The sequence below is a fragment of the Odontesthes bonariensis genome, chromosome 10 (genome assembly GCF_027942865.1).
Source record: "Odontesthes bonariensis isolate fOdoBon6 chromosome 10, fOdoBon6.hap1, whole genome shotgun sequence".
Classification (NCBI taxonomy): Eukaryota; Metazoa; Chordata; class Actinopteri; order Atheriniformes; family Atherinopsidae; genus Odontesthes; species Odontesthes bonariensis.
The window spans coordinates 2,287,759-2,304,696 of record NC_134515.1 but is presented as its reverse complement, the minus strand read 5'-3'; the positions used below and the strand labels follow the sequence as shown (position 1 = coordinate 2,304,696).

The window sequence follows — 16,938 nt, the reverse complement described above, 5'->3', positions numbered from 1 at the left end:
GTTTGGAAAAAATGGAAGCTGTGTGCTCCATGTCCTCAGAATGCAGACTGTCCACAGCGACCAGTCCAACAGCCAATCTCTGTGATGGTATGGGGTTTCATCAGTGCTCTTGGCAAAGTGATGGAAGCATTGCTTTCCTATAGTTACTCTAGATGGCATATCTTTGGCTTCTAGTACTACATTGAGGAAAGTTGGAGTTATTCCAGGATCTGTCCTTTGACTCACATATAAAACAGGTTTCTGGGACTGCTTTCTTTCACCTTCGTAATATTGCCAAAATTGGGAACATCCTGTCTCAGACTGATGCAGAAAAACTGCTCCATACATTTGTGACCAAGATTGGACTGGGCGGGGGATTGGATTGAGAAGTTTCAGTTCAATCTGTTGGTTTCCTGAGCTAAGCTACTTATTTCTGCGTTGCCTTTATATGAATTGGACTAATTTGGTTTAATACATTTAGTCTCATCAGCTTAATTTCGTTTGTTCTTATTGTTCAATTTTTGAATTTCAGGCTGCAACATATTCTAGAAAACACTAGATTGGTGTCCCATATGGTCTAGCGGCTAGGATTCCTGGTTTTCACCCAGGTGGCCCGGGTTGAACTCTAGGTATGGGAATAGTTACTTGACTAAATGGTTTTGTTGGAAGCTGTGTGCTCCATGTCCTCAGAATGCAGACTGTCCTCAGTGACCAGTCCAACAGCCAATGTCTGTGATGGTATGGGGTTTCATCAGTGCTCTTGGCAAAGTGATGGAAGCATTGCTTTCCTATAGTTACTCTAGATGGCATATCTTTGGCTTCTAGTACTACATTGAGGAAAGTTGGAGTTATTTTTAACCAGGATCTGTCCTTTGTATCACATATAAAACAGGTTTCTGGGACTGCTTTCTTTCACCTTCGTAATATTGCCAAAATTGGGAACATCCTGTCTCAGACTGATGCAGACAAACTGCTCCATACATTTGTGACTTCAAGATTGGACTGGGCGGGGGATTAGATTGAGAAGTTTAAGTTCAATCTGTTGGTTTCCTGAGCTAAGCTACTTATTTCTTCGTTGCCTTTATATGAATTGGACTAATTTGGTCTAATACATTTTGTCTCATCAGCTTAATTTCGTTTGTTCTTACGGTTCAATTTTTGAATTTCAGGCTGCAACATATTCTAGAAAACAACAGATTTCAGTCCCATATGGTCTAGCGGCTAGGATTCCTGGTTTTCACCCAGGCTGCCAGGGTTCAACTCCCGGTATGGGAATAGTTATTTGACTAAATGGTTGTTTGGAAGAAATGGAAGCTGTGTGCTCCATGTCCTCAGAATGCAGACTGTCCTCAGTGCCCAGTCCAACAGCCAATCTCTGTGATGGTATGGGGTTTCATCAGTGCTCTTGGCAAAGTGATGGGAGCATTGTTTTCCTATAGTTACTCTAGATGGCATATCTTTGGCTTCTAGTAATACATTGAGGAAAGTTGGAGTTATTTTTGACCAGGATCTGTTCTTTGAATCAAATATAAAACAGGTTTCTAGGACTGCCTTCTTTCACCTTCGTAATATTGCCAAAATTGGGAACATCCTGTCTCAGACTGATGCAGAAAAACTGCTCCATACATTTGTGACTTCAAGATTGGACTGGGCGGGGGATTGGATTGAGAAGTTTCAGTTCAATCTGTTGGTTTCCTGAGCTAAGCTACTTATTTCTACGTTGCCTTTATATGAATTGGACGAATTTGGACTCATACATTTTGTCTCATCAGCTTAATTTCGTTTGTTCTTACGGTTCAATTTTTGAATTTCAGGCTGCAACATATTCTTGAAAACACTAGATTTATGTCCCATATGGTCTAGCGGCTAGGATCCCTGGTTTTCACCCAGGCGGCCTGGGTTCAACTCCCGGTATGGGAATAGTTATTTGACTAAATGGTTGGTTGGAAGAAATGGAAGCTGTGTGCTCCAAGTCCTCAGAATGCAGACTGTCCACAGTGACCAGTCCAACAGCCAATCTCTGTGATGGTATGGGGTTTCATCAGTGCTCTTGGCAAAGTGATGGAAACATTGTTTTCCTATAGTTACTCTAGATGGCATATCTTTGGCTTCTAGTCCTACATTGAGGAAAGTTGGAGTTATTTTTGACCAGAATCTGTCCTTTGACTCACATATAAAACAGGTTTCTGGGACTGCCTTCTTTCACCTTCGTAATATTGCCAAAATTGGGAACATCCTGTCTCAGACTGATGCAGAAAAACTGCTCCATACATTTGTGACTTCAAGATTGGACTGGGCGGGGGATTGGATTGAGAAGTTTCAGTTAAATCTGTCTGTTTCCTGAGCTAAGCTACTTATTTCTACGTTGCCTTTATATGAATTGGACGAATTTGGACTCATACATTTTGTCTCATCAGCTTAATTTTGTTTGTTCTTACAGATTAATTTTTTAATTTCAGGCTGCAACATATTCTAGAAAACAACAGATTTCTGTCCCATATGGTCTAGCGGCTAGGATTCCTGGTTTTCACCCAGGTGGCCCGGGTTCAACTCCCGGTATGGGAATAGTTATTTGACTAAATGGTTGGTTGGCAGAAATGGAAGCTGTGTGCTCCATGTCCTTAGAATGCAGACTGTCCTCAGTGCCCAGTCCAACAGCCAATCTCTGTGATGGTATGGGGTTTCATCAGTGCTCTTGGCAAAGTGATGGAAGCGTTGTCTTCCTATAGTTACTCTAGAAGGCAAATCTTTGGCTTCTAGTACTACATTGAGGAAAGTTGGAGTTACTTTTGACCAGGATCTGTCCTTTGACTCACATATAAAACAGGTTTCTAGGACTGCCTTCTTTCACCTTCGTAATATTGCCAAAATTGGGAACATCCTGTCTCAGACTGATGCAGAAAAACTGCTCCATACATTTGTGACTTCAAGATTGGACTGGGCGGGGGATTGGAATGAGAAGTTTCAGTTCAATCTGTTGGTTTCTTGAGCAAAGCTACTTATTTCTACGTTGCCTTTATATGAATTGGACTAATTTGGTCTAATACATTTTGTCTCATCAGCTTAATTTCGTTTGTTCTTACGGTTCAATTTTTGAATTTCAGGCTGCAACATATTCTAGAAAACAACAGATTTCAGTCCCATATGGTCTAGCGGCTAGGATTCCTGGTTTTCACCCAGGCGGCCAGGGTTCAACTCCCGGTATGGGAATAGTTATTTGACTAAATGGTTGTTTGGAAGAAATGGAAGCTGTGTGCTCCATGTTCTCAGAATGCAGACTGTCCTCAGTGCCCAGTCCAACATCCAATCTCTGTGATGGTATGGGGTTTCATCAGTGCTCTTGGCAAAGTGATGGGAGCATTGTTTTCCTATAGTTACTCTAGATGGCATATCTTTGGCTTCTAGTAATACATTGAGGAAAGTTGGAGTTATTTTTGACCAGGATCTGTTCTTTGAATCAAATATAAAACAGGTTTCTAGGACTGCCTTCTTTCACCTTCGTAATATTGCCAAAATTGGGAACATCCTGTCTCAGACTGATGCAGAAAAACTGCTCCATAATTTGTGACTTCAAGATTGGACTGGGCGGGGGATTGGATTGAGAAGTTTCAGTTCAATCTGTTGGTTTCCTGAGCTAAGCTACTTATTTCTACGTTGCCTTTATATGAATTGGACGAATTTGGACTCATACATTTTGTCTCATCAGCTTAATTTTGTTTGTTCTTACAGATTAATTTTTGAATTTCAGGCTGCAACATATTCTAGAAAACATCAGATTGCTGTCCCATATGGTCTAGCGGCTAGGATTCCTGGTTTTCACCCAGGTGGCCCGGGTTCAACTCTAGGTATGGGAATAGTTACTTGACTAAATGGTTTTGTTGGAAGCTGTGTGCTCCATGTCCTCAGAATGCAGACTGTCCTCAGTGACCAGTCCAACAGCCAATCTCTGTGATGGTATGGGGTTTCATCAGTGCTCTTGGCAAAGTGATGGAAGCATTGCTTTCCTATAGTTACTCTAGATGGCATATCTTTGGCTTCTAGTACTACATTGAGGAAAGTTGGAGTTATTTTTAACCAGGATCTGTCCTTTGTATCACATATAAAACAGGTTTCTAGGACTGCTTTCTTTCACCTTCGTAATATTGCCAAAATTGGGAACATCCTGTCTCAGACTGATGCAGACAAACTGCTCCATACATTTGTGACCAAGATTGGACTGGGCGGGGGATTAGATTGAGAAGTTTAAGTTCAATCTGTTGGTTTCCTGAGCTAAGCTACTTATTTCTTCGTTGCCTTTATATGAATTGGACTAATTTGGTCTAATACATTTTGTCTCATCAGCTTAATTTCGTTTGTTCTTACGGTTCAATTTTTGAATTTCAGGCTGCAACATATTCTAGAAAACAACATATTTCAGTCCCATATGGTCTAGCGGCTAGGATTCCTGGTTTTCACCCAGGCGGCCTGGGTTCAACTCCCGGTATGGGAATAGTTATTTGACTAAATGGTTGTTTGGAAGAAATGGAAGCTGTGTGCTCCATGTCCTCAGAATGCAGACTTTCCTCAGTGACCAGTCCAACATCCAATCTCTGTGATGGTATGGGGTTTCATCAGTGCTCTTGGCAAAGTGATGGAAACATTGTTTTCCTATAGTTACTCTAGATGGCATATCTTTGGCTTCTAGTCCTACATTGAGGAAAGTTGGAGTTATTTTTGACCAGAATCTGTCCTTTGACTCACATATAAAACAGGTTTCTGGGACTGCCTTCTTTCACCTTCGTAATATTGCCAAAATTGGGAACATCCTGTCTCAGACTGATGCAGAAAAACTGCTCCATACATTTGTGACTTCAAGATTGGACTGGGCGGGGGATTGGATTGAGAAGTTTCAGTTCAATCTGTCTGTTTCCTGAGCTAAGCTACTTATTTCTACGTTGCCTTTATATGAATTGGACGAATTTGGACTCATACATTTTGTCTCATCAGCTTAATTTCATTTGTTCTTACGGTTCAATTTTTGAATTTCAGGCTGCAACATATTCTTGAAAACACTAGGTTTCTGTCCCATATGGTCTAGCGGCTAGGATTCCTGGTTTTCACCCAGGCGGCCCGGGTTCAACTCCCGGTATGGGAATAGTTAATTGACTAAATGGTTGTTTGGAAGAAATGGAAGCTGTGTGCTCCATGTCCTCAGAATGCAGACTGTCCTCAGTGACCAGTCCAACATCCAATCTCTGTGATGGTATGGGGTTTCATCAGTGCTCTTGGCAAAGTGATGGGAGCATTGTTTTCCTATAGTTACTCTAGATGGCATATCTTTGGCTTCTAGTAATACATTGAGGAAAGTTGGAGTTATTTTTGACCAGGATCTGTTCTTTGACTCACATATAAAACAGGTTTCTAGGACTGCCTTCTTTCACCTTCGTAATATTGCCAAAATTGGGAACATCCTGTCTCAGACTGATGCAGAAAAACTGCTCCATACATTTGTGACCAAGATTGGACTGGGCGGGGGATTGGATTGAGAAGTTTCAGTTCAATCTGTTGGTTTCCTGAGCTAAGCTACTTATTTCTACGTTGCCTTTATATGAATTGGACGAATTTGGACTCATACATTTTGTCTCATCAGCTTAATTTTGTTTGTTCTTACAGATTAATTTTTTAATTTCAGGCTGCAACATATTCTAGAAAACAACAGATTGCTGTCCCATATGGTCTAGCGGCTAGGATTCCTGGTTTTCACCCAGGCGGCCCGGGTTCAACTCCCGGTATGGGAATAGTTACTTGACTAAATGGTTTTGTTGTAATAAATGGAAGCTGTGTGCTCCATGTCCTCAGAATGCAGACTGTCCTCAGTGACCAGTCCAACAGCCAATCTCTGTGATGGTATGGGGTTTCATCAGTGCTCTTGGCAAAGTGATGGAAACATTGTTTTCCTATAGTTACTCTAGATGGCATATCTTTGGCTTCTAGTCCTACATTGAGGAAAGTTGGAGTTATTTTTGACCAGAATCTGTCCTTTGACTCACATATAAAACAGGTTTCTGGGACTGCCTTCTTTCACCTTCGTAATATTGCCAAAATTGGGAACATCCTGTCTCAGACTGATGCAGAAAAACTGCTCCATACATTTGTGACTTCAAGATTGGACTGGGCGGGGGATTGGATTGAGAAGTTTCAGTTCAATCTGTCTGTTTCCTGAGCTAAGCTACTTATTTCTACGTTGCCTTTATATGAATTGGACGAATTTGGACTCATACATTTTGTCTCATCAGCTTAATTTTGTTTGTTCTTACAGATTAATTTTTTAATTTCAGGCTGCAACATATTCTAGAAAACAACAGATTTCTGTCCCATATGGTCTAGCGGCTAGGATTCCTGGTTTTCACCCAGGTGGCCCGGGTTCAACTCCCGGTATGGGAATAGTTATTTGACTAAATGGTTGGTTGGCAGAAATGGAAGCTGTGTGCTCCATGTCCTTAGAATGCAGACTGTCCTCAGTGACCAGTCCAACAGCCAATCTCTGTGATGGTATGGGGTTTCATCAGTGCTCTTGGCAAAGTGATGGAAGCGTTGTCTTCCTATAGTTACTCTAGAAGGCAAATCTTTGGCTTCTAGTACTACATTGAGGAAAGTTGGAGTTACTTTTGACCAGGATCTGTCCTTTGACTCACATATAAAACAGGTTTCTAGGACTGCCTTCTTTCACCTTCGTAATATTGCCAAAATTGGGAACATCCTGTCTCAGACTGATGCAGAAAAACTGCTCCATACATTTGTGACTTCAAGATTGGACTGGGCGGGGGATTGGATTGAGAAGTTTCAGTTCAATCTGTTGGTTTCCTGAGCTAAGCTACTTATTTCTACGTTGCCTTTATATGAATTGGACTAATTTGGTCTAATACATTTTGTCTCATCAGCTTAATTTCGTTTGTTCTTACGGTTCAATTTTTGAATTTCAGGCTGCAACATATTCTAGAAAACAACAGATTTCAGTCCCATATGGTCTAGCGGCTAGGATTCCTGGTTTTCACCCAGGCGGCCAGGGTTCAACTCCCGGTATGGGAATAGTTATTTGACTAAATGGTTGTTTGGAAGAAATGGAAGCTATGTGCTCCATGTCCTCAGAATGCAGACTGTCCTCAGTGCCCAGTCCAACAGCCAATCTCTGTGATGGTATGGGGTTTCATCAGTGCTCTTGGCAAAGTGATGGGAGCATTGTTTTCCTATAGTTACTCTAGATGGCATATCTTTGGCTTCTAGTAATACATTGAGGAAAGTTGGAGTTATTTTTGACCAGGATCTGTTCTTTGAATCAAATATAAAACAGGTTTCTAGGACTGCCTTCTTTCACCTTCGTAATATTGCCAAAATTGGGAACATCCTGTCTCAGACTGATGCAGAAAAACTGCTCCATACATTTGTGACTTCAAGATTGGACTGGGCGGGGGATTGGATTGAGAAGTTTCAGTTCAATCTGTTGGTTTCCTGAGCTAAGCTACTTATTTCTACGTTGCCTTTATATGAATTGGACTAATTTGGTCTAATACATTTAGTCTCATCAGCTTAATATCGTTTGTTCTTACGGTTCAATTTTTGAATTTCAGGCTGCAACATATTCTAGAAAACACTAGATTTCTGTCCCATATGGTCTAGCGGCTAGGATTCCTGGTTTTCACCCAGGTGGCCCGGGTTCAACTCTAGGTATGGGAATAGTTACTTGACTAAATGGTTTTGTTGGAAGCTGTGTGCTCCATGTCCTCAGAATGCAGACTGTCCTCAGTGACCAGTCCAACAGCCAATCTCTGTGATGGTATGGGGTTTCATCAGTGCTCTTGGCAAAGTGATGGAAGCATTGCTTTCCTATAGTTACTCTAGATGGCATATCTTTGGCTTCTAGTACTACATTGAGGAAAGTTGGAGTTATTTTTAACCAGGATCTGTCCTTTGACTCACATATAAAACAGGTTTCTAGGACTGCTTTCTTTCACCTTCGTAATATTGCCAAAATTGGGAACATCCTGTCTCAGACTGATGCAGACAAACTGCTCCATACATTTGTGACCAAGATTGGACTGGGCGGGGGATTAGATTGAGAAGTTTAAGTTCAATCTGTTGGTTTCCTGAGCTAAGCTACTTATTTCTTCGTTGCCTTTATATGAATTGGACTAATTTGGTCTAATACATTTTGTCTCATCAGCTTAATTTCGTTTGTTCTTACGGTTCAATTTTTGAATTTCAGGCTGCAACATATTCTAGAAAACAACATATTTCAGTCCCATATGGTCTAGCGGCTAGGATTCCTGGTTTTCACCCAGGCGGCCAGGGTTCAACTCCCGGTATGGGAATAGTTATTTGACGAAATGGTTGTTTGGAAGAAATGGAAGCTGTGTGCTCCATGTCCTCAGAATGCAGACTTTCCTCAGTGACCAGTCCAACAGCCAATCTCTGTGATGGTATGGGGTTTCATCAGTGCTCTTGGCAAAGTGATGGAAACATTGTTTTCCTATAGTTACTCTAGATGGCATATCTTTGGCTTCTAGTCCTACATTGAGGAAAGTTGGAGTTATTTTTGACCAGAATCTGTCCTTTGACTCACATATAAAACAGGTTTCTGGGACTGCCTTCTTTCACCTTCGTAATATTGCCAAAATTGGGAACATCCTGTCTCAGACTGATGCAGAAAAACTGCTCCATACATTTGTGACTTCAAGATTGGACTGGGCGGGGGATTGGATTGAGAAGTTTCAGTTCAATCTGTCTGTTTCCTGAGCTAAGCTACTTATTTCTACGTTGCCTTTATATGAATTGGACGAATTTGGACTCATACATTTTGTCTCATCAGCTTAATTTCATTTGTTCTTACGGTTCAATTTTTGAATTTCAGGCTGCAACATATTCTTGAAAACAACAGATTGCTGTCCCATATGGTCTAGCGGCTAGGATTCCTGGTTTTCACCCAGGCGGCCCGGGTTCAACTCCCGGTATGGGAATAGTTACTTGACTAAATGGTTTTGTTGTAATAAATGGAAGCTGTGTGCTCCATGTCCTCAGAATGCAGACTGTCCTCAGTGACCAGTCCAACAGCCAATCTCTGTGATGGTATGGGGTTTCATCAGTGCTCTTGGCAAAGTGATGGAAGCGTTGTCTTCCTATAGTTACTCTAGAAGGCATATCTTTGGCTTCTAGTACTACATTGAGGAAAGTTGGAGTTATTTTTGACCAGATCTGTCCTTTGACTCACATATAAAACAGGTTTCTGGGACTGCCTTCTTTCACCTTCGTAATATTGCCAAAATTGGGAACATCCTCTCAGACTGATGCAGAAAAACTGCTCCATACATTTGTGACCAAGATTGGACTGGGCGGGGGATTGGATTGAGAAGTTTAAGTTCAATATGTTGGTTTCTTGAGCTAAGCTACTTATTTCTGCGTTGCCTTTATATGAATTGGACTAATTTGGTCTAATATATTTTGTCTCATCAGCTTAATTTCATTTGTTGTTACGGTTCAATTTTTGAATTTCAGGCTAAAACATATTCTAGAAAACGATAGATTGCTGTCCCATATGGTCTAGCGGCTAGGATTCCTGGTTTTCACCCAGGCGGCGGGGGTTCAACTCCTGGTATTGGAATAGTTAATTGACTAAATGGTTTTGTTGGAATAAATGGAAGCTGTGTGCTCCATGTTCTCAGAATGCAGACTGTCCTCAGTGACCAGTCCAACAGCCAATCTCTGTGATGGTATGGGGTTTCATCAGTGCTCTAAGCAAAGTGATGGAAGCATTGTTTTCCTATAGTTATTCTAGATGGCATATCTTTGGCTTCTAGTAATACATTGAGGAAAGTTGGAGTTATTTTTGACCAGGATCAGTCCTTTGACTCACATATAAAACAGGTTTCTAGGACTTCCTTCTGTCACCTTCGTAATATTGCCAAAATTGGGAACATCCTCTCAGACTGATGCAGAAAAAGTGCTCCATACATTTGTGACCAAGATTGGACTGGGCGGGGGATTGGATTGGGGAGAAGTTTCAGTTCAATCTGTTGGTTTCCTGAGCTAAGCTACTTATTTCTACGTTGCCTTTATATGAATTGGACGAATTTGGACTCATACATTTTGTCTCATCAGCTTAATTTTGTTTGTTCTTACAGATTAATTTTTTAATTTCAGGCTGCAACATATTCTAGAAAACAACAGATTGCTGTCCCATATGGTCTAGCGGCTAGGATTCCTGGTTTTCACCCAGGCGGCCCGGGTTCAACTCCCGGTATGGGAATAGTTATTTGACTAAATGGTTTTGTTGGAAGAAATGGAAGCTGTGTGCTCCATGTCCTTAGAATGCAGACTGTCCTCAGCGACCAGTCCAACAGCCAATCTCTGTGATGGTATGGGGTTTCATCAGTGCTCTTGGCAAAGTGATGGAAACATTGTCTTCCTATTGTTACTCTAGATGGCATATCTTTGGCTTCTAGTACTACATTGAGGAAAGTTGGAGTTATTTTTGACCAGGATCTGTCCTTTGACTCACATATAAAACAGGTTTCTAGGACTTCCTTCTGTCACCTTCGTAATATTGCCAAAATTGGGAACATCCTGTCTCAGACTGATGCAGAAAAACTGCTCCATTCATTTGTGACCAAGATTGGACTGGGCGGGGGATTGGATTGAGAAGTTTAAGTTCAATATGTTGGTTTCTTGAGCTAAGCTACTTATTTCTGCGTTGCCTTTATATGAATTGGACTAATTTGGTCTAATACATTTTGTCTCATCAGCTTAATTTCATTTGTTGTTACGGTTCAATTTTTGAATTTCAGGCTGCAACATATTCTAGAAAACGATAGATTGCTGTCCCATATGGTCTAGCGGCTAGGATTCCTGGTTTTCACCCAGGCGGCCCGGGTTCAACTCCTGGTATTGGAATAGTTAATTGACTAAATGGTTTTGTTGGAATAAATGGAAGCTGTGTGCTCCATGTTCTCAGAATGCAGACTGTCCTCAGTGACCAGTCCAACAGCCAATCTCTGTGATGGTATGGGGTTTCATCAGTGCTCTAAGCAAAGTGATGGAAGCATTGTTTTCCTATAGTTATTCTAGATGGCATATCTTTGGCTTCTAGTAATACATTGAGGAAAGTTGGAGTTATTTTTGACCAGGATCAGTCCTTTGACTCACATATAAAACAGGTTTCTAGGACTGCCTTCTTTCACCTTCGTAATATTGCCAAAATTGGGAACATCCTGTCTCAGACTGATGCAGAAAAACTGCTCCATACATTTGTGACCAAGATTGGACTGGGCGGGGGATTGGATTGAGAAGTTTCAGTTCAATCTGTTGGTTTCCTGAGCTAAGCTACTTATTTCTACGTTGCCTTTATATGAATTGGACGAATTTGGACTCATACATTTTGTCTCATCAGCTTAATTTTGTTTGTTCTTACAGATTAATTTTTGAATTTCAGGCTGCAACATATTCTAGAAAACATCAGATTGCTGTCCCATATGGTCTAGCGGCTAGGATTCCTGGTTTTCACCCAGGTGACCCGGGTTCAACTCCCGGTATGGGAATAGTTATTTGACTAAATGGTTGTTTGGAAGAAATGGAAGCTGTGTGCTCCATGTCCTCAGAATGCACACTGTCCTCAGCGACCAGTCCAACAGCCAATCTCTGTGATGGTATGGGGTTTCATCAGTGCTCTTGGCAAAGTGATGGAAGAGTTGTTTTCCTATAGTTACTCTAGAAGGCATATCTTTGGCTTCTAGTACTACATTGAGGAAAGTTGGAGTTATTTTTGACCAGGATCTGTCCTTTGACTCACATATAAAACAGGTTTCTAGGACTGCCTTCTTTCACCTTCGTAATATTGCCAAAATTGGGAACATCCTGTCTCAGACTGATGCAGAAAAACTGCTCCATACATTTGTGACTTCAAGATTGGACTGGGCGGGGGATTGGATTGAGAAGTTTCAGTTCAATCTGTTGGTTTCCTGAGCTAAGCTACTTATTTCTGCGTTGCCTTTATATAAATTGGACTAATTTGGTTTAATACATTTTGTCTCATCAGCTTAATTTCGTTTGTTCTTATTGTTCAATTTTTGAATTTCAGGCTGCAACATATTCTAGAAAACACTAGATTTCTGTCCCATATGGTCTAGCGGCTAGGATTCCTGGTTTTCACCCAGGCGGCCCGGTTCAACTCCCGGTATGGGAATAGTTATTTGACTAAATGGTTGGTTGGAAGAAATGGAAGCTGTGTGCTCCATGTCCTCAGAATGCAGACTGTCCTCAGTGACCAGTCCAACAGCCAATCTCTGTGATGGTATGGGGTTTCATCAGTGCTCTTGGCAAAGTGATGGGAGCATTGTCTTCCTATAGTTACTCTAGAAGGCAAATCTTTGGCTTCTAGTACTACATTGAGGAAAGTTGGAGTTACTTTTGACCAGGATCTGTCCTTTGACTCACATATAAAACAGGTTTCTAGGACTGCCTTCTTTCACCTTCGTAATATTGCCAAAATTGGGAACATCCTGTCTCAGACTGATGCAGAAAAACTGCTCCATACATTTGTGACTTCAAGATTGGACTGGGCGGGGGATTGGATTGAGAAGTTTCAGTTCAATCTGTTGGTTTCCTGAGCTAAGCTACTTATTTCTACGTTGCCTTTATATGAATTGGACTAATTTGGTCTAATACATTTAGTCTCATCAGCTTAATTTCGTTTGTTCTTACGGTTCAATTTTTGAATTTCAGGCTGCAACATATTCTAGAAAACACTAGATTTCTGTCCCATATGGTCTAGCGGCTAGGATTCCTGGTTTTCACCCAGGTGGCCCGGGTTCAACTCTAGGTATGGGAATAGTTACTTGACTAAATGGTTTTGTTGGAAGCTGTGTGCTCCATGTCCTCAGAATGCAGACTGTCCTCAGTGACCAGTCCAACAGCCAATGTCTGTGATGGTATGGGGTTTCATCAGTGCTCTTGGCAAAGTGATGGAAGCATTGCTTTCCTATAGTTACTCTAGATGGCATATCTTTGGCTTCTAGTACTACATTGAGGAAAGTTGGAGTTATTTTTAACCAGGATCTGTCCTTTGACTCACATATAAAACAGGTTTCTAGGACTGCTTTCTTTCACCTTCGTAATATTGCCAAAATTGGGAACATCCTGTCTCAGACTGATGCAGACAAACTGCTCCATACATTTGTGACCAAGATTGGACTGGGCGGGGGATTAGATTGAGAAGTTTAAGTTCAATCTGTTGGTTTCCTGAGCTAAGCTACTTATTTCTTCGTTGCCTTTATATGAATTGGACTAATTTGGTCTAATACATTTTGTCTCATCAGCTTAATTTCGTTTGTTCTTACGGTTCAATTTTTGAATTTCAGGCTGCAACATATTCTAGAAAACAACATATTTCAGTCCCATATGGTCTAGCGGCTAGGATTCCTGGTTTTCACCCAGGCGGCCAGGGTTCAACTCCCGGTATGGGAATAGTTATTTGACTAAATGGTTGTTTGGAAGAAATGGAAGCTGTGTGCTCCATGTCCTCAGAATGCAGACTTTCCTCAGTGACCAGTCCAACAGCCAATCTCTGTGATGGTATGGGGTTTCATCAGTGCTCTTGGCAAAGTGATGGGAGCATTGTTTTCCTATAGTTACTCTAGATGGCATATCTTTGGCTTCTAGTAATACATTGAGGAAAGTTGGAGTTATTTTTGACCAGGATCTGTTCTTTGAATCAAATATAAAACAGGTTTCTAGGACTGCCTTCTTTCACCTTCGTAATATTGCCAAAATTGGGAACATCCTGTCTCAGACTGATGCAGAAAAACTGCTCCATACATTTGTGACTTCAAGATTGGACTGGGCGGGGGATTGGATTGAGAAGTTTCAGTTCAATCTGTTGGTTTCCTGAGCTAAGCTACTTATTTCTACGTTGCCTTTATATGAATTGGACGAATTTGGACTCATACATTTTGTCTCATCAGCTTAATTTCGTTTGTTCTTACGGTTCAATTTTTGAATTTCAGGCTGCAACATATTCTTGAAAACACTAGATTTATGTCCCATATGGTCTAGCGGCTAGGATCCCTGGTTTTCACCCAGGCGGCCTGGGTTCAACTCCCGGTATGGGAATAGTTATTTGACTAAATGGTTGGTTGGAAGAAATGGAAGCTGTGTGCTCCAAGTCCTCAGAATGCAGACTGTCCACAGTGACCAGTCCAACAGCCAATCTCTGTGATGGTATGGGGTTTCATCAGTGCTCTTGGCAAAGTGATGGAAACATTGTTTTCCTATAGTTACTCTAGATGGCATATCTTTGGCTTCTAGTAATACATTGAGGAAAGTTGGAGTTATTTTTGACCAGGATCTGTTCTTTGAATCAAATATAAAACAGGTTTCTAGGACTGCCTTCTTTCACCTTCGTAATATTGCCAAAATTGGGAACATCCTGTCTCAGACTGATGCAGAAAAACTGCTCCATAATTTGTGACTTCAAGATTGGACTGGGCGGGGGATTGGATTGAGAAGTTTCAGTTCAATCTGTTGGTTTCCTGAGCTATGCTACTTATTTCTACGTTGCCTTTATATGAATTGGACGAATTTGGACTCATACATTTTGTCTCATCAGCTTAATTTTGTTTGTTCTTACAGATTAATTTTTGAATTTCAGGCTGCAACATATTCTAGAAAACATCAGATTGCTGTCCCATATGGTCTAGCGGCTAGGATTCCTGGTTTTCACCCAGGTGGCCCGGGTTCAACTCTAGGTATGGGAATAGTTACTTGACTAAATGGTTTTGTTGGAAGCTGTGTGCTCCATGTCCTCAGAATGCAGACTGTCCTCAGTGACCAGTCCAACAGCCAATCTCTGTGATGGTATGGGGTTTCATCAGTGCTCTTGGCAAAGTGATGGAAGCATTGCTTTCCTATAGTTACTCTAGATGGCATATCTTTGGCTTCTAGTACTACATTGAGGAAAGTTGGAGTTATTTTTAACCAGGATCTGTCCTTTGTATCACATATAAAACAGGTTTCTAGGACTGCTTTCTTTCACCTTCGTAATATTGCCAAAATTGGGAACATCCTGTCTCAGACTGATGCAGACAAACTGCTCCATACATTTGTGACCAAGATTGGACTGGGCGGGGGATTAGATTGAGAAGTTTAAGTTCAATCTGTTGGTTTCCTGAGCTAAGCTACTTATTTCTTCGTTGCCTTTATATGAATTGGACTAATTAAGTCTAATACATTTTGTCTCATCAGCTTAATTTCGTTTGTTCTTACGGTTCAATTTTTGAATTTCAGGCTGCAACATATTCTAGAAAACAACATATTTCAGTCCCATATGGTCTAGCGGCTAGGATTCCTGGTTTTCACCCAGGCGGCCCGGGTTCAACTCCCGGTATGGGAATAGTTAATTGACTAAATGGTTGTTTGGAAGAAATGGAAGCTGTGTGCTCCATGTCCTCAGAATGCAGACTGTCCTCAGTGACCAGTCCAACATCCAATCTCTGTGATGGTATGGGGTTTCATCAGTGCTCTTGGCAAAGTGATGGGAGCATTGTTTTCCTATAGTTACTCTAGATGGCATATCTTTGGCTTCTAGTAATACATTGAGGAAAGTTGGAGTTATTTTTGACCAGGATCAGTCCTTTGACTCACATATAAAACAGGTTTCTAGGACTGCCTTCTTTCACCTTCGTAATATTGCCAAAATTGGGAACATCCTGTCTCAGACTGATGCAGAAAAACTGCTCCATACATTTGTGACCAAGATTGGACTGGGCGGGGGATTGGATTGAGAAGTTTCAGTTCAATCTGTTGGTTTCCTGAGCTAAGCTACTTATTTCTACGTTGCCTTTATATGAATTGGACGAATTTGGACTCATACATTTTGTCTCATCAGCTTAATTTTGTTTGTTCTTACAGATTAATTTTTTAATTTCAGGCTGCAACATATTCTAGAAAACAACAGATTGCTGTCCCATATGGTCTAGCGGCTAGGATTCCTGGTTTTCACCCAGGCGGCCCGGGTTCATCTCCCGGTATGGGAATAGTTATTTGACTAAATGGTTGGTTGGAAGAAATGGAAGCTGTGTGCTCCATGTCCTCAGAATGCAGACTTTCCTCAGTGACCAGTCCAACAGCCAATCTCTGTGATGGTATGGGGTTTCATCAGTGCTCTTGGCAAAGTGATGGAAGCATTGTTTTCCTATAGTTACTCTAGATGGCATATCTTTGGCTTCTAGTCCTACATTGAGGAAAGTTGGAGTTATTTTTGACCAGAATCTGTCCTTTGACTCACATATAAAACAGGTTTCTGGGACTGCCTTCTTTCACCTTCGTAATATTGCCAAAATTGGGAACATCCTGTCTCAGACTGATGCAGAAAAACTGCTCCATACATTTGTGACTTCAAGATTGGACTGGGCGGGGGATTGGATTGAGAAGTTTCAGTTCAATCTGTCTGTTTCCTGAGCTAAGCTACTTATTTCTACGTTGCCTTTATATGAATTGGACGAATTTGGACTCATACATTTTGTCTCATCAGCTTAATTTTGTTTGTTCTTACAGATTAATTTTTTAATTTCAGGCTGCAACATATTCTAGAAAACAACACATTTCTGTCCCATATGGTCTAGCGGCTAGGATTCCTGGTTTTCACCCAGGTGGCCCGGGTTCAACTCCCGGTATGGGAATAGTTATTTGACTAAATGGTTGGTTGGCAGAAATGGAAGCTGTGTGCTCCATGTCCTTAGAATGCAGACTGTCCTCAGTGACCAGTCCAACAGCCAATCTCTGTGATGGTATGGGGTTTCATCAGTGCTCTTGGCAAAGTGATGGAAGCGTTGTCTTCCTATAGTTACTCTAGAAGGCAAATCTTTGGCTTCTAGTACTACATTGAGGAAAGTTGGAGTTACTTTTGACCAGGATCTGTCCTTTGACTCACATATA

General features: G+C 41.2%; 1 protein-coding gene and 17 non-coding genes across 21 annotated transcripts in view; 17 read left to right on the top strand and 1 right to left on the bottom strand.

Annotated features, from left to right (window-relative positions):
- Positions 1–16,938, bottom strand: part of itpr3 (inositol 1,4,5-trisphosphate receptor, type 3) — a 153,395-nt gene that overhangs the window by 44,721 nt on the left and 91,736 nt on the right. The window lies entirely within an intron of this gene.
- On the top strand, positions 1,828–1,899 carry trnae-uuc (transfer RNA glutamic acid (anticodon UUC)). Its single transcript has one exon. It is a non-coding gene; the product is annotated as a tRNA-Glu (tRNA).
- trnae-uuc (transfer RNA glutamic acid (anticodon UUC)) lies at positions 2,473–2,544 on the top strand. Its single transcript has one exon. It is a non-coding gene; the product is annotated as a tRNA-Glu (tRNA).
- trnae-uuc (transfer RNA glutamic acid (anticodon UUC)) lies at positions 3,118–3,189 on the top strand. The gene has a single exon. It is a non-coding gene; the product is annotated as a tRNA-Glu (tRNA).
- trnae-uuc (transfer RNA glutamic acid (anticodon UUC)) lies at positions 4,397–4,468 on the top strand. Its single transcript has one exon. It is a non-coding gene; the product is annotated as a tRNA-Glu (tRNA).
- trnae-uuc (transfer RNA glutamic acid (anticodon UUC)) lies at positions 5,042–5,113 on the top strand. The gene has a single exon. It is a non-coding gene; the product is annotated as a tRNA-Glu (tRNA).
- Positions 5,685–5,756, top strand: trnae-uuc (transfer RNA glutamic acid (anticodon UUC)). The gene has a single exon. It is a non-coding gene; the product is annotated as a tRNA-Glu (tRNA).
- Positions 6,331–6,402, top strand: trnae-uuc (transfer RNA glutamic acid (anticodon UUC)). Its single transcript has one exon. It is a non-coding gene; the product is annotated as a tRNA-Glu (tRNA).
- trnae-uuc (transfer RNA glutamic acid (anticodon UUC)) lies at positions 6,976–7,047 on the top strand. The gene has a single exon. It is a non-coding gene; the product is annotated as a tRNA-Glu (tRNA).
- On the top strand, positions 8,256–8,327 carry trnae-uuc (transfer RNA glutamic acid (anticodon UUC)). Its single transcript has one exon. It is a non-coding gene; the product is annotated as a tRNA-Glu (tRNA).
- On the top strand, positions 8,901–8,972 carry trnae-uuc (transfer RNA glutamic acid (anticodon UUC)). Its single transcript has one exon. It is a non-coding gene; the product is annotated as a tRNA-Glu (tRNA).
- On the top strand, positions 10,187–10,258 carry trnae-uuc (transfer RNA glutamic acid (anticodon UUC)). The gene has a single exon. It is a non-coding gene; the product is annotated as a tRNA-Glu (tRNA).
- trnae-uuc (transfer RNA glutamic acid (anticodon UUC)) lies at positions 11,475–11,546 on the top strand. The gene has a single exon. It is a non-coding gene; the product is annotated as a tRNA-Glu (tRNA).
- trnae-uuc (transfer RNA glutamic acid (anticodon UUC)) lies at positions 13,399–13,470 on the top strand. Its single transcript has one exon. It is a non-coding gene; the product is annotated as a tRNA-Glu (tRNA).
- trnae-uuc (transfer RNA glutamic acid (anticodon UUC)) lies at positions 14,044–14,115 on the top strand. Its single transcript has one exon. It is a non-coding gene; the product is annotated as a tRNA-Glu (tRNA).
- On the top strand, positions 15,323–15,394 carry trnae-uuc (transfer RNA glutamic acid (anticodon UUC)). The gene has a single exon. It is a non-coding gene; the product is annotated as a tRNA-Glu (tRNA).
- On the top strand, positions 15,966–16,037 carry trnae-uuc (transfer RNA glutamic acid (anticodon UUC)). The gene has a single exon. It is a non-coding gene; the product is annotated as a tRNA-Glu (tRNA).
- trnae-uuc (transfer RNA glutamic acid (anticodon UUC)) lies at positions 16,611–16,682 on the top strand. Its single transcript has one exon. It is a non-coding gene; the product is annotated as a tRNA-Glu (tRNA).